Raw genomic sequence first — 26,025 nt, 5'->3', positions numbered from 1 at the left:
TTTTTTTTTCATTTGAATTATAGTACATAGTTGTCTCTATTCTATGAGACTAGGAGTTCTCTAGGGTCTAGAGGCTGACATTATTCAACTGTATTATCCCATTACTTATCAGAGCAACTGGAATTATAATAGACTGCTAGTATACACCAAAAAAAAAAAAAAAAAAAAGAAAGAAAAGAAAAGAAAAATCTGTTTTCTTTCCTTCCTGGGCACGCAACATTTTGATTACATTTTATCAACATCTCTCATAGTTAGGACCAGTGATATGTCTTGTGCTTTGCTATGAAATAGGTGTCACTTCCAGGTTGTGCTCTGAGGAAGGGTTTGCCATTCCATGTTCTCCTTTTCCACCCACCTGATAGATACAGAAGCAACAAAGCCCCAACAGTGGCAGAGCCATGCAATGAAAGGGGAGAGAACTGCCTGTTTACCAAGAAAATCTGCCCGGCTAGGGGGAGGCAAGGAATGTGCTTAGGATCCCAAATTTAAGGAGGTATTTTTTCTCATGTCCTTGAGTTCATTCTTAAGATGAGATTCTTAATTCAGTTATGGAGGAGGACGGCTGCTGAGGAACAGGAAATTGTACCATTTCATGAAGCTTCCATTGGCCATACAAAGCTTCAATTTGAAACTGAGAATTAATCATAATTATGCCAATTAATTATGTGGGTCTGGAGAGCACATATACCTTAATTAACCCCCGGATAGGAAGAAAACTAAAGTCTCTAACACATAGAATTCAACATTATTGAGGAAACTATGGAATAAAAGAAGTGGTTACTTTAGGGCCTAATGGAAATTAGTTTTGAAAGGCTTATTTTTCAATGGATGTATTAACAGGATTCATATACATTACACTTCTTAAAACTGACAGTATTGACCTATAAGACACAGTCACATTCCACATGCACTAAATGGGACAGCTTGAAGGTTAATATCTTTAAATGCATTTTAAAAATGAAAATTTTAAGTGTAAGAATTTTCAAAAGGGACAGAAAATAAAATGTGAATTCAAGTATTTATGCCCTAGGGAATATGTAAATAACATAATGCAAAAATATTGCTCTCTGTTTTGTAATAATGTTTTTCTTTACTTTTTAATTACACAGTAATATGTATTCTAAGTTGTATTCAATTTGAAAAATAGAGAAAACTTTGACACATGTGATTTAATTTTTCAGGAGTTAGCCATGATTTACAATTCCTGATTATTTTATTTTAGCATTTGTAAATAGAAATATATAGATATTATATATTTATATGTGTGTGTTTGTATATAACTGTTAAAACTAAAAGTGACAACACAGATTTTATTCTTCCACATACAACAACAACAGGAACATTATTTCATGTAATTTAGATGGTCTTTAAAATTATTATTTTTAATAGTTGCTTAAAATTTCCCATTTTAATACCCCACTATTTAACTCCTTCCATGTTGTTAAAATTTATTTTGATATTAGTTTTTAACTCTAATAATTTTATATTGACATTTATGTACCTTTGTGATTAGGCTTCCTAAATTTGGGGTTATCGGCTTAAAAACTGAATACTTTTGAGCTTATTTCCAAAAATCACTTTATACTCTCTCTCTGAAGTTGATCCATATGTGCATTGGTCTCACCATACTCCAGTGGGCATTTAGCAGTAACACACCTTGATCTTTGCTAATCTGTTAGGTAATAATGACCTCACACACTTACTTTTATTAACAATTCTTTGCTAATTTGAAACCTCATTTTATTTCAGCTTTTCTGAGTTGTTTCTTCATGCCTTTCACTCATCCTCCCCTACTCTTGTCCTTACTGGACTTTTGTGATTTAAAAGTCTTCACCATATATCAAGTTTATTACCTTTCAAGTTATCATCTTATTTTAAGATGTTATTTACGCCTTCATTAAAATATTTTTAGAAAGTAGTTTAAAAATTTTAGATAATAAAATATTTGAACGTTTCCCTCTAATATCTTTTTCTTTTTTCTTTCTTTTGGCTTTTTTGTCTTTTCTAGGGCCGCACCTGCGGCACATGGAGCTTCCCAGGCTATGGGTCCAATCGGAGCTACAGCTGCTGACATACGACACAGCCACAGCAACACAGGATCTGAGCTGCGTCTGCAACCTACACCACAGCTCATTGCAACGCAGGATTCCCAATCTGCTGAGCAAGATCAGGGACTGAACCTGCAACCTCATGGTTCACAGCCAGATTCGTTAACCACTGAGCCACTACAGGAACTCCTCTTTTTCTATTTTTATTCATAGAATGTGCTATATCACAAGAGAAAATAATTAATGTCACACTTTTTTGCCCATGTGATTTTTAATTTTGTTTTTTTTCCTTTTACCTCATCAATACAAATATTTTGTGTGAGAAAGAGTCACTTGACTATTCTGTGTGAGCCCCCAGTCACATATATTTTCTAAGCTTAATCTTTTTTTTTGATAGTGATGTGGTGACCAGCACAGCACAACTAATCAGACATGGCAGTGAAATAAGTTCTCCATCTAAATTCAAATATCTTCCTTCAACAATATCTAATTAGAATTCTGACACTAGAACTTTAAATAAACATGTTTAATCTAAAAAACAATCTATCATTGGAAATAGAGCTACAGATTTCAATTTACTATTTCGTTAAGTTAGACAGAAATGGCTCCAAGCAGACTACACAAGTGAGTGTTTAGTCTCACACCAATGTCTTCTTTCTTAGAAGCTTCATATAGAGCATGATCTAGTTCTTATTTGGTCTACATCTCATTTTCCTTCTTTTTTTTCCCTTCAATTTCTGTCTCAAGACCCAGATTTTCCTCTCACATTTTACCAGCTGCAAAGAAGTCTGTAATCTTCTCATATTCAGTGGGCTCCTGATGTCTGTGAGAGGCATGTCCTAAGACAAATCCTCAAATCTGTCAATGTCACTCTAGCCTGTGATTTCCTGATAAAAAGCAGCCAAGTATAACTGAACAACATAAGCTTCAGATAAGTATCCTGTAGCACTGTTCTTCATCAATAATTAATTCATTTGGACAAGAAGTTGTGTTCCCTAAACCTAAACCAATTACTTCCATGCCAGTGAAATCTCATCAATGGAAAACTCATGTTTACCATCTGACCTCAAATGGTTGTGAAATTTAAATGTAGCTTTTCTACTAGCTCATTTAAACTGTTAATCTAAAGGACTGAGGTTATATTATTTTTTTCCTCAATCAAAGGTCCTAGTATTATCAAGAAAATTACAGGTAAAAAAATGAATTGATCTATAGCAAAGTACAGATGCAAAAAAATAAAACTTTTAAAATATAATTTGTTATTGCCTTAAGAACAATTTTTTAATGATTTTTATTTTTTCCATTCAGATCAAATTTATCTAAGAACCCTAAATTATCCCAGATATCCTAGGTTCAAAATATTCTTTCTCTCATAATAGAACTCAGTAAAATAATCCCTGTTTTTCAAATATTTGTCCAAAATCATTGAATCTCGGGTTTTCTTCCATTGATCTGATTGTATTACTTCAACTCATGCAGGAAACCCAAGGTCTGGAGGTCTTGTTTCTTAGCAAATGGTAGGTTCAAGAGCATGACTCTCAGGGTTGTAGAGAGGAGCTTTATGGCTGGGTAAAGAGTAGCTCCCACTGAGGTGCATCAGGTTAAGGACCCAGTATTATCTGTGCAGCAGCTTGAGTTGCTTCTGCAGCATGATAGGATCCCGGGCCCAGCCCAATGGGTTAAATTGCCAGGCTGTGATGTAGGTTGCAGCTGCAGCTCAGCTTCGATTCCTGGCCCAGGATCTTTCATATGCTATGGGTGCAGCCAAAGGAGGGGGGGGGGAAAGAGTAGGAATAGTTATTACACTACCAGAAACACACATGCTAGATCCACAAAAGAGGCAATTGGGGAATGCTTTGAGAAGAAAGCCTATTTGCATATTTTCATAGAGTCTCTCCATGTGTCTCTTAGTTAATAGTAGATTATGTTCCAGCTTAAGAACCCTTAATTCTTTGAAGGATCCTAATACTTAACCACTGAGGCTATGCTTCCTGTGTATTCTAATAAATTACATTTTCAACATGGATGCATCAAATAGAGTCTTAAAGTGAGGTCTGCAACAAATTCTAAGCACTTACATGAATGACCTAGGTAAAAATTATTAAATCAAGGTCTTTTCCAACTATCTAACACCTAAGAGGCCAAACATCTGCTATATCTCTATCCATTAATCTTCTAGAAAAGATAGTAGAGTGCCCATTTAGCATTAGTCTACTTATATATTCAAAAACGTTAGAAGAATATTGTGGTCTAATTTTACTGGATCCAATAAGAAAAGCAGGAAAAAATACATAGGAGTTTAGTAAAGGATGTCAGAGAGAGAGAGACTAGAGATTATTAATTTGTATTCATGAACTGTACTGTTCTATCTCAATATAAGGCCATTTTTCTCTTCCCTCTCTCTGCTTTTTCTGCTATTCTTCTCTTCAATAAACAGATATGCCTATGGGAAATGGGAAAAAGGACTCTCACAAAAATGATATATACTGCAGAAATACAGAACAACAATGTTATCAAACTGTGTAGTATTACTGAATTAGTGAAATCATGTTTTAACACTACTGTGTGTATAGATATAAAAATAAGATATATATGCATATTAAAATATATGTGTAAATGTAAAAATAAATACTTCAGAAAAATAAAATCAACTCCATTTTGAGGTGAAATCATTCCTTTAAAAAAAAAGACCATAGTGCTGACTTTGCATTTCTTCTTTAGAGTTACAAAAGCTATCTGCAAAGGCAAGTAATTTACAGGTCATAGTTAACATATACTCCAAGGGATAAATGTATGGCACCGCAGCATAATAAAATCACTGCCCTGTGGCTTCGCTACAGAATTCCTGAATACAAACTGAAATGGTTGAAATGGTATTCCTTGTTGATTTTCAGTAACTATATATTTCCTTATATACCATATTCCCTAGTGTTTTTAAATATATTTTTTCTTTGTACTCAGGTAATTATACCTCTCTGACAAAAACAATTTTCCTGAATGATACAACCTCATGGTACAGAACATACTGTTTTTCTTCTAACTACAGTATACATATGCATATTCTACAAGCAAAGCTTTCCAAAGGCTAAGCAGTTCTTTAGAAATGACCACACTCATAATGGTGGTTACATTTAGTGTTATATGAAGCCTAGTCATTTGACACCCCAGATTTTGGTTGTGGTGCTTGAGATACACAGGACTGGTTATGGGTATATTTAATGCATTTCACATATTTATTTAAGTCTTATTATCCTACGTTGAAATGCTGAGTATCATTAAAGTATATTTTTATTATTCTTAAATAGAAATTTTCAAAGACTTATATTCATTCTTGAAGAGCAGGCAAAAACTATGCTATCCCCCATTAAATATAAATGATGTTTATAATGAAAAACACTCCAATAAACACTATTAATTTGTGTATAGTTCACATGTCACCCAAAACCTTTTCCATTTAAGTATAGAGCATGATTAATACATACACAAAACAGTTCTTATGCTTATTCTTTTAATAGCACATGGTGTCACATCAGGACGTATTGAATGAATAATCTGAAGAATATGCTCATCCTAGCAACATCACTTTTCAGGCAACATCACTCTTCTTACTTGACGAACAAAAAATGTGGGCTTATTCTGCCATTTTCTAAAAACTTATAACTATGCCATATTACCTGTTTGTGATTAGCTGACCTTTAAGTTAAGGAAAAGGAACATGTCCACAATCTTTTGGAGTTGTTTAGATGCCAGATTAGCTTTTGGGATAAAAGTTCAAACTTAGATACAGAGCAAAAATGATGACAAAGAACTCCAGAATGATAAGAGTGATGACTAAATATATAAATCATTAGTATATTGGTATTCTACTAGAAACGTGATGAGACTTTTTTTAATGAGATGTATGTAGAAACAGAAAAGATACATTTAACCCTATACATTTACTGATCAGTTTGGGCCTCCACATACGATGACACAGAAAGTCTCTGAAAGTTAAAAAAAATTATAAAAAGGATAAAGAGTTGCTCTTCCTTTTTTTTTTTTTTTTTTTTCTTTTTGCCTTTTCTTGAGTAGCTCCCACGGCACATGGAGGTTCCCAAGCTAGGAGTCTAATCGGAGCTGTAGCCACCAGCCTACACCAGAGCCACAGAAACACGGGCAGCGTCTGCAACCTACACCACAGCTCACAGCAACGCCAGATCCTTAACCCACTGAGCAAAGCCAGGGATTGAACCCTCAACCTCATGGTTCCTAGTTGTTAACCACTGCACCACGACAAGAACTCCGAGAGTTGAGAGTTGCTTTTTTTAATACAAGATGAAAATGGTGAAAAGAAACTTAGCTGAATTCAATTAAGGTTTGCCCCAGCTTCAATGAATACCTCTCAAGTAAAAAATGGACTTAAATTTTGCAAGGAATGTTTAAATAAAGGATAAAAGAACATCTGTGGTTGCAAATATCGTCAACATTAGAACTTGTTATGTTAAAATTCTCTGACAAAGGATTCTATAAAATCCTGATACACTTCTAGCTGTCATAGAATTTTAAATTATGTAGATAGCCTTTTAAATTATTTCTAAGCTCTAGAGTTCTATTAAAAAAGTCTTCAAAATCCGAGATTATGTTTTAATGAAATAATTGATGATTAAATTAGTTGCATGAAATAATGAACTTTCAGAAGAAGCTGGAATTTTTATGGCAACCACAGGGCTACAGAGACAATAGAAAACTGTGATACCATCTGGCTCTCCTACTTTTCATTGAAATTTGAGGCTCAGAGACAGAGGAGGAAGGAGGGCAGGAAATTTTTATGTCTGCCTGTTTTTAAAATTATTATGAAGACGACAGGTTATACAATACCTAATTTAATCCTCATGCCAACACAGTGAAACACTATTAATCTCTATATTTTACAAATCAGGAAATTGAAGTTCAGAAAGGATGTGATGGCTTTTTCAATGCCACATAGCCAGTCAGTGGCTAAACTAGGACTGGAACCTAGTCTCCCTTCTCTAAGTCTGGTGTTCCTTCATAAACCTAAAATTTCATTTAAAAAATGAACTACCACTATTCTTTCCACTATTTCTGCATTTTAAAAAGTTTTCAGCATCTATTGAGTTACCATTCTTTATAAATTCCATAAGTTTCCTAGGGCAATATGAAGAAAATCAGAGTGACTAGTTCAAACTTCAGTTTCACCACATACTAGTGTGTGATTGCAGGCAAATCACTGAGGCTCAGTGCTTCACATTCCTCATTGGTTAAGTAGGGATTAAAATGGCCCTGATTTCATTGTGATTGCTGTGAAGGTGAAATGTTATAATGCACATAAAGTGCTTAGAACAGTGCCTAACACACAACCACACACACCTGTGTGCATGCAGTATGCACTCAAAAAGTATGCTATTCTTTTTGTTGTGATCTGAATCAATGCATAATAAAAATTAGGGGAAATATTAAATAACGTTTCTCTCCTAAAGACTACATTCCAAAAAATAGCCCTGAAAGTTTTTTTTTCCTACATTCATTACTTATATTTTTCCTGGAGAATTCTCTTTATGCAAAGTTTATTAAGAGTATGTAAAATGGAATATGTTCTAAATATTCATCCAGAACATAGAAAATAGAGTCACAAGGTAAACACCTTGAAGAAAGCCTTTCTTTGCTTTCTCTTTTTTTTTAAAGCTCAACAGTAATTTCTTTAAAATTATTAAAAACTAATGTCTGGATGAAGTATAGGAATACATATTTTAGGCTCAAAAATAACCAGAGTCAAAAATTTTATGAACCTGTTCCAGAAAGCACAGTACTCAATTCCAGTTAAATTTTTGTTTCAAATAAACATTTGAAACTAGGCCACATCCTGCTCTATGCTTGCCAAAAATACAAATTTCAAAATCTAAGCTAATGTTCTACATCCCAAGCACACATAGAAGTCATCTTAAATTCAATCTAGCCAATTTGAAAATGACTATTAAAACTCTGAAGAAAGATATTTTCAAATATAAAGTGAGTACAATATAAATCTAAGTCAATGTGAAATCTGGTAGGGATAGTTATACAAAACATGAGCAACTGCATTGACACAGATCAGGATATGAGATGAATTTCTACAGAGAAAAACTTCAGTATTAAATGTGGAAACCTCTAGCACTATGGCACATGCTGGGATTTGGTGACATGCAGCCAAAGGCATCTTCAAGGCCAACAGGGGAATTGAATAAAGCTCTCCTCAACTCTCCCATATACAGGGATAACAATGTTAATGTTTTCCTGAAGAACAAATTACAGCCACCTGATTTTCAGGCCATCTGATAGCCTAGTTCTATGACCCCAACAACCTGAAAAATGATTTTTTGACAAGGACACAACAACTATGAGTTTCATTCTCAATTCATCTACCAGTGATAGGTAAGTTCTTATACAGTCTTATTAATATCTCTATTCATAACCAGAAATCTTTGATCAAGGTAAATGATAAAGAAGGATAAGACCAAATAGGCTCATCTCTTGTCCATAGGATTTTGCATTCATTTCTGTCTCTGATGCTTCTTTCTGAGTTACATGAATATCCTTCTTAACAGAAATCATAAGGCTAACTGTCTTTATCACACACATTTGTGTATTTCCCAGGAACAATTTCTGGGGGACAGTTTTTTAAAGCCATATCACTCTTAGACACAGGCAAGAGTATCCCCTGTCCTAACTCATAGACAGTGGTCTTCCTCGGATCACAACCCTCTTGAGGCCCCAGGGTCTGGCAAAACTAAAGCTCATATTCCTCTATATCGATCATATTCTGTGTGCCAGAAACTCCTAAATTCCCTGTCTAAATGGCCCTGACATTACTTCTAGGAATCTTCCTTAGGTCCATCCTGATCCTAAGGGAAATCTCATTACCCATGTACATAGCTGTAGGTCCATGAGAGACCAAAGAGGTGATTGTCAGAGGTTAGAAGCACAGCTGAAGACTGGCCATGCAGGCTGAGGTTTGTGTGTGAGTACATGAGTTCCTGTATAGAGCTGAGTAGGAGCAGTATAAAAAGAGAAAAGGGGCAGGTGTGAGCCAGTAGTGGGGAATTTGATTATTGCATGAAATTATAAGGTGACAGAAAATTCTAAATTTGAACCTATCCTTCCTAATCATTGCAAAGTTGTATTTGTTAATGAGGAGAGAGAGGACATGTAATTTAAAAGGTTGTTAGCTTGATTTATAAGTTTAAATATTTAGAGTTGTATTATGTAGCCCACCATTTATACTTTTGCCTCAGGCCATGGAAATGTTAGGAGTTAGCTTGAAGAAGGCCAGTGGAGTTTACCTGCTCAAAATGTTAACATTCATAAAGTATATCAGAGAACCTTGTTCTTCCTCTTGGCAGGTCAAATTTTAATCTTTCTCTCAGGATTTTAGGTGAATAGGAAAGAAAGAACAGAGTGTTCAGACAGCATTGGCCAAATTCCACCATTTGCAAATTCAGAAAAGACAGTAATCCTTATTAACACTTATTACTAGATGCTTCACCTTTAGAAACAAAAGTTCAAGTATTACCCTAACTCTGCTAGTTTGTCTGTGGTTACTGCACATTTCCTTCCATGCCCCAAGAGCTCTAGTATGTTCCTTGTTATATTTGTATAGAGATCATGATTGTACCTAGGCCTTTAAGTCAATGGAAGCTCTGAACTTAAATGAGTTCCATGGGACCTAAAGCAAATTAAAGAACAGATTCAATATCAGGAGTAATTTTAGACACTAAACTTTTAAAGTTCCATATAAATCACTTAAGTAAACTGGGTCAGAGAAAATATCCTTGATGACTAGCTGATCTAATATTTTTGAGAGCCTAAAATATCCTTTGTGCTGATAAGAGACACATCACCTTACCCTCTAGGGGACTGTACTCCAAGCAAGAATGACCTCATAATCTCAATGCAAAGAAACAGAGTCCTTTAGAGTTTACAACAAAATAAGAAAAACTTAAGCTACCAAATAGTATTATTTGAAGTTGAGATATGTTTTCCCCAGTCCTGTGCATCTGGCTATATGGAATCATCAGAATAAATAAAGTTTCTAATGATTTAGGAACCTTGAAATTTCCTGTGTACATTCTATCAAAGAATATAGTTAAAAGAAGTTTACTGTACTGATAATGGCATTTCTTTTACAACTGGAATTTATAAGTCATCACTTAATAGATTTAAATAAAGGCAAGACACAAATAGGAGAGTATAAATAATAGCATGTTAGAGTATAATAAGATATTATAAGCAGAATGATAAGGTATTTGAAAAACATTTCAAAAGACTTTGGCTACTTAAAGGTTTAGTTTTATAATCATTTTGATCAAAACATGCAATTTAGCTAGAGGGTAGCAAGTTATAGGCATAGAGTTCTTTCTTAACTACAATTTAACAACTAGACTACTAGAAATGAGATTTGTGCTTTCTGGGCAGTAGTTGTCCATCAGTGGAGGAATAGAGAATGCAAACTGAGCTATATTTAGGAGACGATTTCTTTGAAGGTTGGGAGGCTGAATATGGAGACTTGGAAAGTTTATGTCAATAAGCAGATTCATAGTGATAAGTTTCTTTAAAAAGGCAATAAAATCAACTCTAGATCTTCCAGCATCTGAATTTTCTGTTTTTGCATTATATCAGGACCTCTTACATTTGCCCTTTCCTCATCTGTCCTCATTTAGCAAATATTTATTAACTGCCTACTATATGTAAAACTCCAAATGAAGGACTGTGAGGAAAAGAGAAATGAACATCACATAGGCTATTACCAAAAAATGCCCCAAAAGAGAATTGAAAAGGAAATCAAATTTTCAATCACTTATTATTGCAGTTTGCTAGCAGCAAAAGGTAATACTGATGTGGGGACTCATGAGACAGAAAAAAGAAAAATAGGAAACAAATGGTAATACCAGATCTCTAAAACACCTATGGTCTTATAGTATCCAAATACCCATCCCCCAAGGTACAGGAGTACCAATGATTTTGAGATGGTTTTGCTTCTTGGTTTAGAAAAATGGATTATTAAAGAAAAAGACAAAAGAAGTATACATACATATATTTCACAAGACAAGAGTAAATTATTTTGTGATCTGTAAAATGTCATCAGTGCAAAATGAAATTGCTTTGGAACAACAATGATGAATTTTATATGATCCAATATTCATACCCGTGTCCATCAGAACTGATGACTGGCTAGTAAAGATAAACCTGGGAGTGGAATCAGTGTATGAACTGCCACCCTAGAGAAACCCTCCACATAGTCATTCTTCCAGCGCACAGCCAAATAACTCTTATATACCCTGCAACCTTGGCTCCTAGCCTTAACCAATCCTCATGTCTTAATATGAACATTGCCATTTCTAGAACCAATCTTTGATTTCCAAGGAGAGTTTGGATGAAAATGCAATAGTTTCCTCTGAACTATAAGTTAACGAGGATCATATGAACTTGTAACTTGTGCACTAATTCTAGAAGCTATGTGAAGTAGGCAAGTCATTTCTACCTCTGAGCTCAGTTTTTTATTTGAATAAGAGGCTGGTTTGATGAACACTGCTATAAGTTTATGCTTTATGAAAACTATGGTAAGTTGTAAGGGCCAAGCCTTTCTCCAACCAAACTAAATTTTGATAGTAAAAGCAAATCAGACAAAAAACTACAAATATGACCATAAATGTGTCCTAAGATAAAATAGTCCAAAGATTCAAACACACTTTTTACAAGAACAATATATTCTGAGTTATTTTTTAGAGCAATTAGACACAAATGTCTGTAACTTTGGGTTTCCATCATATGTTACATGGAATGCTCCTAGAAGTCTGTGTTTTTCTATTTGTTTTTATATTATTAAACCTTTAAGTTCATAGGTGCCACCCTAAGAGTAGAAGGTAGATAAAAATGTATTTTTATAACTGCATTTAAATAATATTTATACACTTAAGCATTTAAACTTTTCCACATAGTCACTTTGGCATGGCTTTTGTGAGAGAGCTAATATTATGCCCCATTTCAAAAACTATAAATAGAAATAGCCTAGCTTATTAACCTGGATTTTATTATAACTACAGTTCACTACTACTAAATGATTTGTAAACTGTTAGAATTAGAATAACAGAAGCTATTCATGTGCTCTATTCTCTTCACAGTATATCTCCAATGTAAAATAAAACTATTATTGTGGTTAGTATAAATGAGAAAAGAATAATTGATTCTATTTTACAAACTGCCTAACAAAATATATTTTAAATAAGTAACATAGTTTTCTAACATATGGAAAACAAAATAGATAGAAATCACTGCGATCAAAGTTAGGAAAAAATGTCTAGAGTATGTCTTTTGGAAGTTTACCTGGCTCAAATAATAGTACTATAGGGTAGAGATGCTACAAGGACAAAAGAGAAAAAAAAGAGGTAAGAAAAAGATGACACTTTGTTTTTTCCATGAGTGTGGGGAAAAAATAAGTGACTAAACAGAAATGTGTATATACAAAAAAATAATGAGACGTGGAGGAGATATGTAAATATTAAAAAAATGAGGTGAGTTAGAAAATTTAGCTACCTAATAGCTAATCCAGAGAGGCAAAGAGGAACCAGAAAAAAGTGAAATGGGAACTTAAGGCCAACTCAGGATGGTGTGTCATTTAGGGTAGAAACAAAACCTAAGGAATCAGTATTTCCTTGAAATTCTAAATTTCATATCTGTAGGTTATTAATCTAAGGACTTAATACTAGCTGGTTAAAAAAGTTATGAAAAAAATAGTGAATTCTAAGACGAATTCAACTCAATGCCTTGAGCATTATCCAGAAAGAAATGGAACAATTAATAAATACAGTAATCAAAGTTTAACATGCACAGAAAATGCATGTCATTCTAAACAGCTTTCACCACATAAATGAAACTTATTTCAGATAGAAATCCTAAAAATCCCTCTACAGAAATGCAGACTGAACAGGGTGCAGACACAAACTCCAATGGATTTACACAATGTTTCTGTACAGCTACCTGCAGGAAAAAATGGCATTCATCAGATATACTCAGAACTAGAAGTAAGACAAGTATTCCTTTACACCACTGCAACTGGAAACCTAACAGAGGTGCCAAAGATTAAAAAATATTCTCAGGGAATGTGAGTAAGCAAAATATCTTTTGTAGATTTAAACTTTATTTTATTATTACAAAGTGATTGCCACCACAAACACTCTATTTTTTGAGACCTATTAAACTAAAGGTTGCTATACATACATGAAATCAGGGACATTAAGTACATTATTTCAGTATGAACTTACCAGATGTGTAAGAGAAGCTCTCCCACAATAAGTAACATCCTAAGGCAAGTAGAAAAAGGGGTGATATGTCACAACCCCTCTTTCCCATTACGTCTAACACAGCATGGAATAGCCAGAGCATCAAATTATTGCAGTCTTTACAACTGAGAGTACAAAGAGGTATGAAGCTCACAGGCCTTAGCATTTCCCTATATGTCCTGGCTTATTTATTTATTTGAAAACCCAAGGCTCACTTTTATTCAATCTATGTAATTGCCAAGGCCACTATGCATAGAGAAGAGGCGGAGAACTTTATATCTTGGTCTCTTCCTCTTGGACAGAGTCTTGATGATTTCCTCCTTCTTGGCCTGGAGCTGCTCTTCACCGCGCTTGCGTGCTTCCTTTGTCTTAGACTTGTGGGCCTCAGCCTGGTCCGCCAGAAGCTTCTTGTGAGCCTTGTCTACCTTCAGCTTGTGGATGTGTTCCATGAGAATCTGCTTATTTTTTAACACGTTACCCTTCACTTTCAGGTACAGGCTGTGATGCATGTGGTGGTCAATCTTCTTAGATTCACGGTATCCTCTGAGCAGCCGGCGCAGAATTCTCATCCTCCTCTTCCAAGTTACTTTCTCAAGGCATTCGAGCATTGGCAGTACCCTTCTGCTTACCTATGCCCATATGCCTGCCATTCCGGTGAGCCAAGGTGTTTTTCTGGCATCAAGCCTGGGAATGGACAGTCACAGGCTTCAGGCTGATCAGCCCTTCTTTGATCAGCTTCCGTGTCTGCTGACTGGAGTTGGCATTGGTGATTTCATTCGTGTCCTTGGGGTCCAACCAGACTTTCTTTTTGTGACAGTGGAGGACACTGGAGGCAAGTCTCCTCTGAACACTGGGCATATCCATGGCTGCAGATCACAGCAGCCAAAGGAAAGAACCGCCTTGGCCAATTTAATCATTAGTACTTAGCATTTTTTTTTCTCACAGAAACAAAGGACAACATTTCAAATTAATGGTTCCTAAAAGTTAAATCAGTTTAAATGTTTGATACAAGTTAGACATAGCTAGATTTTTAAAACGTAATTTTATTTTTGTTATTCGATGAACAGAAGAGAATATTTGATGAGCAGAATCACAATTTTGAAAGAAGAATAAAAAAAATTTTAAATGTATGGGAGGTGCTCTTATACCATTATCAAAATAAAAGTACAGCATCAAGTCACCACCACCATCACTACTACTACTATTAACTAATATTCCTAGTTTGACGTAATGTTTACCGTGTGCAGTTAGTATTTAAAAAGTTTTTCATAGTTTTGCCAGTGTTTTCAACTGACAAATTTAATCAAATTTGGTGGTCGTTTAAATTAAAATGTATTTATATATTTTAAAAACTGAAAATCTGATAATGCTAAATTGTAGGAGTTATAATGTTTAAAATATGAACCCAAAGTATCTTTGAATCCAAGGCCATGTTTGAGAGCTCAGGGGTAATTAAGTTGTAAGACGAAATGAAAAAAAGAGAATGTAAGAGTATAAGAGAATGTGCCCAAAGAATAAAGGAAGTGAACTTTTGCTAAAATACACATATAAATATAATCTATAAAGATATAAACTATATATTTAAAATATTTAATATTCAACATATATAAATGTGTTTATCACACAAGCCCCTGAACCATACATTGCTATTACTGAATTTGAAGTTATTTTCTCTTCCATAATTTTATACATATTTAGACTTGATAAATGAAAGGTTTACTTTGACCTTTGCTTGATATTATCAGCTCACTGGTAACAACAATATTCATGATAATTATACTGTGTTGGCGGTGATACCAGAAATCCAATATTGGCAATGCTTGGAGGGATGTTTGGAATCGAGGCAGCAGTGTGCCTTTATTGCCTGCCAGTGGGGCCCTTATTCCCTGGAAGCTTCTATTTTATACAGGTAGTCCTTATCAGAAAAGTGCTACTCTTGAAAAAAAAAAAAAAAAAGAGGTTTTGTAATTTTACTTTTTTTTTTGCTTGATGCTAAACTAACATTTATTCACCGAGAAAAATATACAGTATATATATATACATATATATATATAAATATTATTTTTCTACAACAGAATTAAAAATGCTATCATTAGATCTAGAACCTGGATATTGTCCTGCTGCTGCTGAAATTGAGGGCTATGTTTTGGTTTGCCAGTACCTCTCCATGTTGCATGGCTAAGCTCCCATGTGAGGCTGGCTCAGGCATCACAGCACTGGTACAAGTTGGTTTTTTTGTCCTTGACCTTCCCTTTTCATGCTGTTCTTTCTCCTCAAATCTCCCTTCCTTTCCCTAGGATCTTTCTTCCTCCCCTTGGCAGAAGATTGATCCAAGCTGTGACACAGAGGAAAGACTGGTGGTGGGTGTTAGGAGATGTGGCACTAGCTTTGGGTTCTGTAACCAAGTCATTGTTTAACTTTTCACATAGCAATTTTTCACTAAGGGTCCTATTTCCCCCATCTGTATACTGAAGGCAGAGGGTTCAATCATCTATATAGCCCTTTCAGATTGTGAAAAGCTACTATTCTGTGAGCAATAAAATACCCATCCAGGCTTACCTTTTGGGCTTATAGCCCTAAAAAGACAATCAAAATAAAAGCTTATGTCATTGTCATTTTAGACATGTTTACATTTCATTAGCTGCCTCTTGAAGGAAATATCCTCAAAACTTCAAAAGAATGACAATCTCTAATGAAAGAATTTCAGAACACAGTGTGAAATTTTTGGATCTCTCTCTAAAGTCACCATTTGAAAGCTAAGAATAGCCTGCTTATTGCCAGTGGTCATGACAGAGCTTGGAAGACAAGGCAATTTCACTACTGAGCAATCCGAACTCTCAAAGAATTACTGTGGATAAAGATCATTGAGTATATATTTAAAAGCAATTTTGCAACCAGATACGATGCTATCTATATGCAGCTTTGTTCCTTCCAGGCCACTAATGTATAGCCCCACATCAATTCTAGTTCCCAAGCAAGTCTTCTTTTTCATTTTGTCTGCCTATCAAAGGGGGGAATTTTTCTATATGTTTACTAGCAAGTGTGATAGAAAATATATCCTAAGTAGTAGGACTTTTAGCAGCCAAGCTAAGAAGTACTGTGAATTAGAGGCCTTTGTTGATTCATCAGAGCCCTTCTATTTTTCCACCAAAACCACCACAGTAAACAAAGCAACTATACTGGCCCAAGTTATGCTGGTGGCACAAACAACTCCCTTAACAACTGCACTGAATGCTGGGGACCAGCCACTCCTTTAATTACACCTCAGAAGTGTACATAATGAGAAAGCCAACCACACTGCCTGAGCCCTAATGCGGACTGGCTTAAGACCAAGTTCTGTGTGTCAGTTCTTTCTTCCTTCGTCCTTCCTCATTGTAGTACCGTTACATAAGATTATTCTGTTTCTGCTTTCTTTCTTAACTCCTTTCATGTCCTCAGATAAATTTCTTACTCCTCCCCTCACTGTTTTCAGCCAACAATATTTTCCAAGTTGAAACAGTTTTCCCCTCAATATACAGTCTGTTGAACAACTGAAGCACTCAGGTTCCATGTCTATACAAATCATTTACCCATTTATTTATTCATTAATCCAATTTATCTATGATGACTTTGCTATTGGTGGCAAAGACTATAAAAGATATGGCCTATAATCAAGGGAATCTCACAAATCATTGAGAGAAATCCAATATGAGGATATATTATTACAGAATATGCAAAATTTCCCAGGATATCAGGGGAGAGAATGGCTAGCATTCTCAAAGAGCTGGTAAAAACTCTTGATATGCTGCCTTTGATGATTTATTACAGAAAGTTCAAGAAAACAATAACCTCATCTAAAAGGTCATTGTATCTTCTCAATAGTAAATAATGGACACACTGTGGGTTGTCAGTAAACACACACATTCATTTATTTATTTATTTGCTTTTTAGGGTCGCATCCACAGCATAGGGAGGTTCCCAGACCAGAGGTCAAATAGGAGCTACAGAGGCCAGTCTGCAACAACACAGGATCCAAGGCGCGTCTACAACCTACACCACAGCTCATGGCAATGCCAGATCCTTGACCCACTGGGTGAGGCCAGGGGTCAAACCCACAACCTCATGGTTCTCGACAGCTTCGTTTTCACTAAGCCACAACGGGAACTCCAACACCCACATTTTAACCATGCATCATGACAGAGATACAAGCTAGCAAGCTGGCTTTTGTAGCCCTTGACATTCCTCTCTCAGGTTGTTCTTTCTTCTCAGATCTCTTTTCTTTTCACAAGTACTTTTCTCTTGTTTCTTTGGCAGAATCTACCAACACATGGCACAGAACAAAGAACTGGGGAGTTCCAATTACTTAGCTCAGATGGGCAGACAACTTGGTCAAGGACAGAATTTGCCATTTATAATTTCTGTGTTTGCCTCTTATTTTGATTCGTATGTAATCAGAGGATATATTTCTGATACTAGCTAGCCATTTTGCAAATGGATGCACTTGTTTTAAAAATAATCCAGATCTTTCATCTTCAAGTATATATTTATATATAAATATATTTATTGAATAGTTGCCACCTGGACAAGAGTTGTGAGGGATACAGAACTGAAAGTTGTCCCCATCTTGATTGGAACAACTGTTTCTTCTCTCCTTCCCCTCTTTTCAAAGGTAAACTATCCTGCTTACCTCTGTAATTTTTAGCAGGGTAATTACTTTTAGGTGTATCTCTTCTAGGTAAACTATCCATTCACTGAATACAGGCCTGGCACTCAGCCTAGTTCTGAATGGATTCCATATTTGAGAAAATATATCCAATGAAGTTAAACAGTGGAGCCTAGATTCCAAGGATATTGTGATTTTCCTTCTCACAGGCTTCAGAGGCAGAGAACAATAGATAACAAGCGTACTCAGGAGAGATTTAGAAAATATGAATTCACTTTTGCTCATTATTCACCTCCAGACTGCTTTTAAAAAGACTATGTATTCATGAGAACATGTGAAAAATTGGTAGATAATATCAATTTACAGACAGTTTCTAAAGTACTGGATCATTCTCTCACCTCTCCCTAAGTCAAGACTTTCCTTCTCTATTCAGGTCAAGTGTGTGTTTACTGGAGTCAAGGGAGACTATATTTCTAAGAAATCCTTTGTGTGAAGCTGACTGGGGAAGAAAAGTTTTGAAATCAAGCTATATTGGGAAAGGCCATTGAACCCAGCAAGGATTCAGTGTTTTTCCTTTGGCCCAGGGGATTTAGAAAAGAGGTTGTCTTGAGAGTTGAAAGACACTCTTCCCTAGAAGGTTTCCTATAAGATAAAAGATACCCAACAGATGGTGCTTCTAGGAAGAGAGGGTCTGAGAGAAAACTGTAAATTGCCAGTCAGAGATCTATGTTAGAATTCTCCAGCGGTGGAAAATATCAGAAAAAAACAAAAAAAAAACAAAAAAACAAAAAAACCCACAGAAGTGCTTTATGAGAAAAACAAATTTAGGCATCTGAAACACAGAGCAAGTCTGACATCAGATTAAATAGGACTAGATACCTAAAACTATTCTATTTTATTATTTCCTCCTTGACCATTCTGTCTGAAACTGAAAGACCCAGAAGAAGCTAATTGGTGAGAAGAAAGGCTGTGCAAAAAAAGAGAAAGGTAATCTACTGATCTCACTCCCTATATATTAGGATTGAACTAGTGGGGGGATGTTAAAGGTGGAAAAAAAACCTTAAAAGTGAGTAAGAAAATAAGGTTGTATAATAGACTGCATTAGACTACTAAATAGCAAGAAAAAGTCTATTTTTAATACCTAACAGTGACTAGAAAACTAAGAGGAAAGCTAGGAGCTAGGAAGAACTCATAGAATTTGTTTCACAGGATAACAGTGAGAAAGCATCAAGTTTGTATACCACTGGTATACCATTCAATAACTGGTTCTCCATCTATTAGCAAAAGCCAGGTTTCTCGACTCAAAGCCCACTTTTATCTTCATTCCCTCTTTAAAAAACAAAACAAAACAAAACAAAAAAACAACTAGGAATACCATTTTACTCAAAAAATGATGCAAAGTAGGAAACTCTGGGGACACTATGTCCAAATGCAATTTTCACCCTTGTTTGGGACTGATTCATGAGAAACGAAGGAAGAAAGGAAAGAATAAAGAAAAAGTGGGAAGGAGGGAAGGAGAGACAGAAAGAGGAAAGAAAGAAGGAGGGCCAGGAAGGAAGGGAGGAAGAAAGGAAAAAAGAAAGAAATCAATTTAAAAAAAACATCTTTGGAGACAATCAGGGTAATCTGAATATGTGCTGGGGTATTTGATATTAAGGAATTATTTGTAATTTTGTTAGGTGTGTTAATGACAAGATGGTTGTTTAAAATGTCCTTCCATGTAAATTAAGTATACTGAAATATATATGGTGAAATGATAAGATGCCTATTGTGATATTGTGATTTGTAATAAGAAACTTTATTTGTTCTTAGTCTTGTTTCTGCAACAGAGCTTCTAAAACCCTTGGAATTTCCCGAGCGATGAGAGATATCTTTTGTTACATTAATGAGGTAACTTTTGGAAAGCACCTAAAAATGGGGGCTGGGTGCCAGAGTAATCAATCAAATGATTAGTCTTGGAACTTTGAGTCACACCTCATCCCACCCCACCCCCCGACCTTTGGGGAGGGAAGGAGGCCTGAAGGTTGGATCAATCACTAATGGCCATTGACTTAGGCAATCATGCCTATTTAATGAGGCCTCCATGAAAATCCAAAAGCACAAGGCTCAGAGAGCTTCTGGATTGGTGAATGTGAAAACACAAGGACAGTGATTCACTTGGAGAGGATATGGGTGCTCAGCACCCTTTCCCCATCTCTTGCTCAATTCACTCTTTCATCTGGGTATTCCTGAATTACATCTTTTAATAATAAACCAGTTACTAGCAGGCAAATGGTTCCCTGAGTTCTGTGAGCCACTCCAGAAAATTTGTTGTCAATATAATATGCACAGCTTTCACGTTTTAATGCTTCTGATCCTGGAGTAAATCCTGCTTAAATTAGTATCATCCAGGCTGCAGCTGTGACAGTCTAATGTGCCTACACATGCACAAAAAAAAAAAAAAAAGGCCATGTAAACAAACAAAAAACACCCTTGCAAATTAGAAACAAAACAAAACAAAAACCTTGCAAAATAGAATCCAGTAGTTTGGTAGAAAGTTCTGGAAACAATGGAATGTGCATGTGTGCGTGCTCTCTCTCTCTCTCAAATAGAAGCTTCAATGACATGTTTTTGATGAAAAACAACAACTACCAAAAAAAAAAAAAGATACCAATAACTCTAAGCAGTAAAGTAATTAGGAAAGTTAGAATCTCAATATAAGGAAATTTGGGGTCACTTCATTCATTTTTTTCATGTGTATTAATCATCATAAATAATTGCCTACATAGATCCAAAAAACTTTCTTTCAGTAGGTAAAAAATAAAAATTCTAAGTTATAAAAAATAAGTCATATTTTAATTGGCAGCACAGTTTTTCTTTTTTACTAATACACAAATTATTAGTACAACTGAAAAGAAATGAAATACAATATCTGAAATGGCACAGAGTTTATTAAGCTTTAACATTTATGTATGTTAAATAATAAATAAATTAATGGGCATTACAGATGATCAAAACATGTCCTGAGTGTTACAAGCCATCTTTAGAGGAACAGTCATGATTTTATATCACAATTCTCTAAAACTGGAGACAAAAGAACAATGCTGGTAACCCGTAGGGCTGGCTAATGTGAGTATCTCTGATCATTCATATATACTTGCTCTAAATTTACTCCCTACTCCTAATATTCCGAGTTTGGATAAATTCAGGTTATCATCAGAACCACAATCAGTTTAGAAAGGGAGATAAATTTCAGCTCACTATGTTGAAAGACTGTAACAAATCAAACTGTTCAACATGAAAACTGTGATCAGTGCCATCTTGGAATGAAGAACTTCAGTAATCATTTTCGATGTGCTGGGGCTGGTCCTTCTACAGGGAAGTAGGATAGATTAGAATGATGACTTATGGAGCCCCTTTCAATTTTATGACTTTGTTTCTAAATAAAATCTGTGATCATGCAAGTCATAAATATTAAAAGATACATTTTTAACTAGACACTCTCCCCTAGATTCATCAGCACCAACAACAAATAAGAAAAGGCAAAGTTCTAATACCTATGAAATAATGTTAACATATAGTCATAAAAATAATTCATCAGCTCAGCTCATTTTATTTTGCATTAACTTTGGCATGAAATCAAGGAAAAATTATTAACAATGTCACTCCAACCCAATTCCTTGCCAGATAAATAATCCAGCTTCCCTCAGAGACTCACTATTAGGCAAATGGGCTACTATATTCCTAGTTCATTTTATTTATTATTGATTCTTCATCATCATGGAACATCAGTGGCTTTTTAGGCTAATTTTTAAAATATTAAAATGAATGTGAATCTTTATATTTCCTTTATCAAACAACTCTTTTTCTTTCCTTTGTATTTTTGTTAGGTAATCCTCCATGGAGAAGGAATCCTCCATTATCTTCCTAGAATATTCAGTTTCTGACATGATGAGTATTAAAACAATTTTTTAACCAAGACTACTTTAAGAACAGAAGAAAAAGATCCATTAGAAAATAAAAGGGTATTGGAAAAAGAAAATGTAAGAAGAGAAAAGGAAAACAAGAGAGAATATAAGCTTTTCCTTTATCTCCCAGGAATTGTCTAAGTAAGGACAAAATGTGAAACTGTAGCTTTAGCTTTGAATCGTCTGAATTATCACATGGCTGTATTACTCAAATGACAACAAACAACTTTCTGTCATGTCCACAAATTACTTTGCTCTTCCAGCTGAAGCTGTCTTTGAGGATCCATACAATATATAACGAGTAAACCATTAACAAGACAATTAATAAATGTATTTGAATTATAGACTAAATGCCAACTCATTTCCCTAGTCACATTAGGCATGGTATACCTTGTTAAATAAAAGTTTCTCTAGTTTTATAAATATATACTTAATATTATCAAAGCAGCAAATGCAAAATTTTAAAAAGCCTGCTTGTTTATTATGCTAGAAAATTGATTACATGAAAAATAAATTTGAGAAAAGATTCAAATTAATTATAGCACTCTTTGGTAGCATAGCAGATTAAAAAAAAAAATTCCCCCTTGAAGATGTCCACTTTCATGTACCTAAAGATCTACTGCAGAGAGTTAACTACTGGCCATATTAGCCCAGGAGGGCATACTGTGGTTACATCAATGCACAGCAGGTTGTCCCAGTAGAACTAAATATAAGGCAGCTGTGATTTCTTTGCTCAGGACCTAATTTTAGATAGCCTGGATCTTTCTCTGAGCAACTTTGTGGAAAGCATGTTCTGATCTTATTGTCCTGGAAAGCAGAGCAAAATATGCATCAATTGACCCTTAAATGACTACATTTTGAAATAATATAAAAGAGGAAAGGATTGCACACATTTACAGACAAATACACACCTCTCCCTCTACCCTTTCACAGAGAATTAAAATGCTGCAATACTGAATGCTGCAGCCACTATATACGAAAATTCCCAGGCCAGGGATCAAAACCCCACCATAGCAGCAAACCAAACCCCCTGAGTTACTGCTGTGACCACACCAGATCCTTAACCTGCTGCACCACAAGGGAATTGCTAGTGTGGTGCATTCTTAGTGATGTCCCCACTAACCACAAATACTTAGCTTTGTAAAACCCCATAGAATTTCTATTCCTCTTCTTAAACATACTGATTCTTAAATATATTTTGCTTCATAATCACTTTTCTTCATTTCAATATTATTCATCTTTTCTATGATCAATGTGAAAGTGAAGAAAACAAACACTAAGGCACTAAGCATTTAAGACAGCATAATTAAACACGTGATTTCTCTAGGCATGAATTACAGCATCAGCATTTACAACTCAAGACACCGTAGATGAGTCAGGCTAAAAATAAAGTCTTCAATGGAGCAGATACTTTATTTCGCACATATGCTACCAAGATTACATCACCCTGGTTAAATTCATGATCTACTAATATTTTGCTAAGAATTTCAAAGTTCAGGTATTTTTATTTAAACTGTGAAAAACAGAGGAGGCCAGACACTACCCTGAGATGACATGCACTTTAAAGTTTCTGTTGCATTTTTCCTTTTTACTGCATTAAAATAATAACATCAACTGTGCACCGTAAAAACTCAATGCCATGGCTTCAGGTTAGGAGGAAGTTTCCATATAAACAAATGGATATTTTGTTTACTATCCTGACCTCAAAAGTGGCTGTAGATGTTATAAAACTAAACACACTATACATAAAAGTCAATAAAATTATGAATAAAGAACAAAATGTAATGATACACAAAAACAAAAATATTCCTCAGGGTGTCATGTACCATTTGGTCTTTATAAGAAATCCTTAGTATTACTGTTGCCATTTTATTTTTATTCATATTTTATCATTCACTACCATTATCAGCATTCTACAAATGAGAAATCAGAATATGAAATTCCCTACATATAGTCTCTTCTGACTCCAAACCTAAGTACTAACCACTGTAACCTTTTGTCCATTGATAAAAATCAGTTTCCCTTCTTTCCCTCCTCCTCCCTGGCAAACAGAAGTCTGCTCTCCATGTCCATGATCTGTTTCTGCTTTGTAGATAGGATCATCTGTGCAGCATTTTAGATTCCACATACAAGTATTATTATATGGTATTTGTCTCTTTATGACTTACTTCACTTAGTACGAGAATCTCTAGTTCCATCCTGTTGCTGCAAATGACATTATTTTGTCCTTTTTTATGTCTGAGTGTATTCCACTGCATACGTGTACCACATCATCTTAATCCATTCATCTGTCGATGGACATTTGGGTTGTTTCCATGTCTTGGCTATTGTGAATAATGCTGCGATGAACATAGGGGTATGTGTATCTTTCTGAATGAAAGTTTGGTTTGGATACATGCCCAGGAATGGGATTTCTGGGAATATTACATTTAAAAGGGATAAGTAACTGGGTCCTCCTGTGCAGTACAGGGAACTGCGTAAAGTCTCTTGGATTAGAACATGATGGAAGACAGTATGTAAAAAAAAGAATATATATATATGTATGGCTGGGTCACTTTGCTGTACAGCAGAAATTTAAGGAAATTTGTAAATCACCTATACTTTGATAAAAATTAAAAAAAATACATTTTCCTATGAAACAGTATGTGAAAAGGATTAATAAATATTACAGATGATCACTACAAACTGTGCGGGTAACCAAAATTTCACAAAGAACACGGATATGAGCTAAAAATCAGGATACAGCAGGAGCTAAAATAAACAGAGGGAGAAGATATTTAAAGCAGGAAGAGGTGGCCTGAGTAAAGGAAGCAAGAGGACACAATTATTATTCTGGGTCAGCTAATAGGCAGATCTGGCTGCAGTGCAGGGTGGCCTGAATGATTGGGATCCCCTGGGGTTGGCATGTTAAGCACTCAAAGCCGAGTAGGGAAATGCAACAGTCAGAAATCATTAATACATGAGAGGGCCAGAAATATTAGAAGTCTGGAAGCTTTTGGAACCACAGATTAGAAACACACCAGAGGCAAAGGGTGCCAGATAAATCATCATTTAAAGAAAACTGAAATATTAGAGGGCTATGTAAGGGTTCTCTTATCCCATAGGTACGAATCATCCAGGAGATCTACAAAAATCTAGAGGTGAATTACCTGAGAGCCAAATGAATTGAGCCAAATAATTTAGAAGAAACACATTTCAAAAACAAAGGCTTGCTGAGATACCAAACCAAAGTTGGGTAGTGGGGAAGGTGTAAATTAAAAAATTATATTCCAGTCACACAGAAAACAAGTCAGAAGCTGTGTATGAATTGGAGCCAACACCCTGAATGTAACTGAGAGCTGAAGAGTCTAAGACAGAGGCTTGGAGATTCCTTACAAATGCTGAATCTGTTTTGTGGCATGATGTTTCAAATGGTAAAATTCGCTGTTGTTTACCTTGTGACAAACGGTTGTAGCACTACCATGAACCTGAATCTGTTTTGTGGCATGATGTTTCAAATGGTAAAATTCGCTGTTGTTTACCTTGTGACAAACGGTTGTAGCACTACCATGAACCTGATATTGAAGAGCCATTTTCTGATCTGAGTATACCTAGACTTGCAAATACATGTGGAAAGAAACGGCTGTAAAAGATAAAGGAAAATGCAATTGTAGGTAAAAGAAAACTCTCCTAATAAATGTTTTCTAGTAAGTTTATACAGATGGGTACTTAAAAACTCAGCTAGAAAAGTATCTTGAAGACAGACTATAAAAGCCTTGAATATTTGATGAAAGATTTTGGATATTTTATAATAGATAATAAGAGGCGATGGAGATTTTGAGTTGGGAAGTGCTCTGATAAAAGCATCACTTTTAGGAAGATGAATATGACAACAGTGTGACCTGTGAATCAGCCATAAAAGCAAAGGATACCAATTTGGAAGCTACTGTAATAATTTAAAGGTGAGGTAAATAAGATGTGAATCATATCCTGTCTGTAAGAATGCAATGAGTTTTAGAATACTGCAAAATGGGAAATAATCAGGGGTAGGAAAGCCAGCAAGAGACATTCTGATAAAAATAATGAGTTCTTACCTA

General features: G+C 35.2%; 1 protein-coding gene and 1 pseudogene across 11 annotated transcripts in view; both read right to left on the bottom strand.

Moving 5' to 3' along the window:
* MAGI2 (membrane associated guanylate kinase, WW and PDZ domain containing 2) overlaps nt 1-26,025 on the bottom strand; it is a 1,324,507-nt gene that overhangs the window by 1,266,437 nt on the left and 32,045 nt on the right. The gene's annotated exons all lie outside the window — the stretch shown is intronic.
* On the bottom strand, nt 2,224-17,377 carry LOC110262243 (annotated as a pseudogene).

This window comes from Sus scrofa, chromosome 9 (genome assembly GCF_000003025.6).
Source record: "Sus scrofa isolate TJ Tabasco breed Duroc chromosome 9, Sscrofa11.1, whole genome shotgun sequence".
NCBI classification, from domain to species: domain Eukaryota; kingdom Metazoa; phylum Chordata; class Mammalia; order Artiodactyla; family Suidae; genus Sus; species Sus scrofa.
The sequence above is the reverse complement of the archived record's forward strand: the minus strand, read 5'-3'. Positions and strand labels throughout refer to the sequence as shown.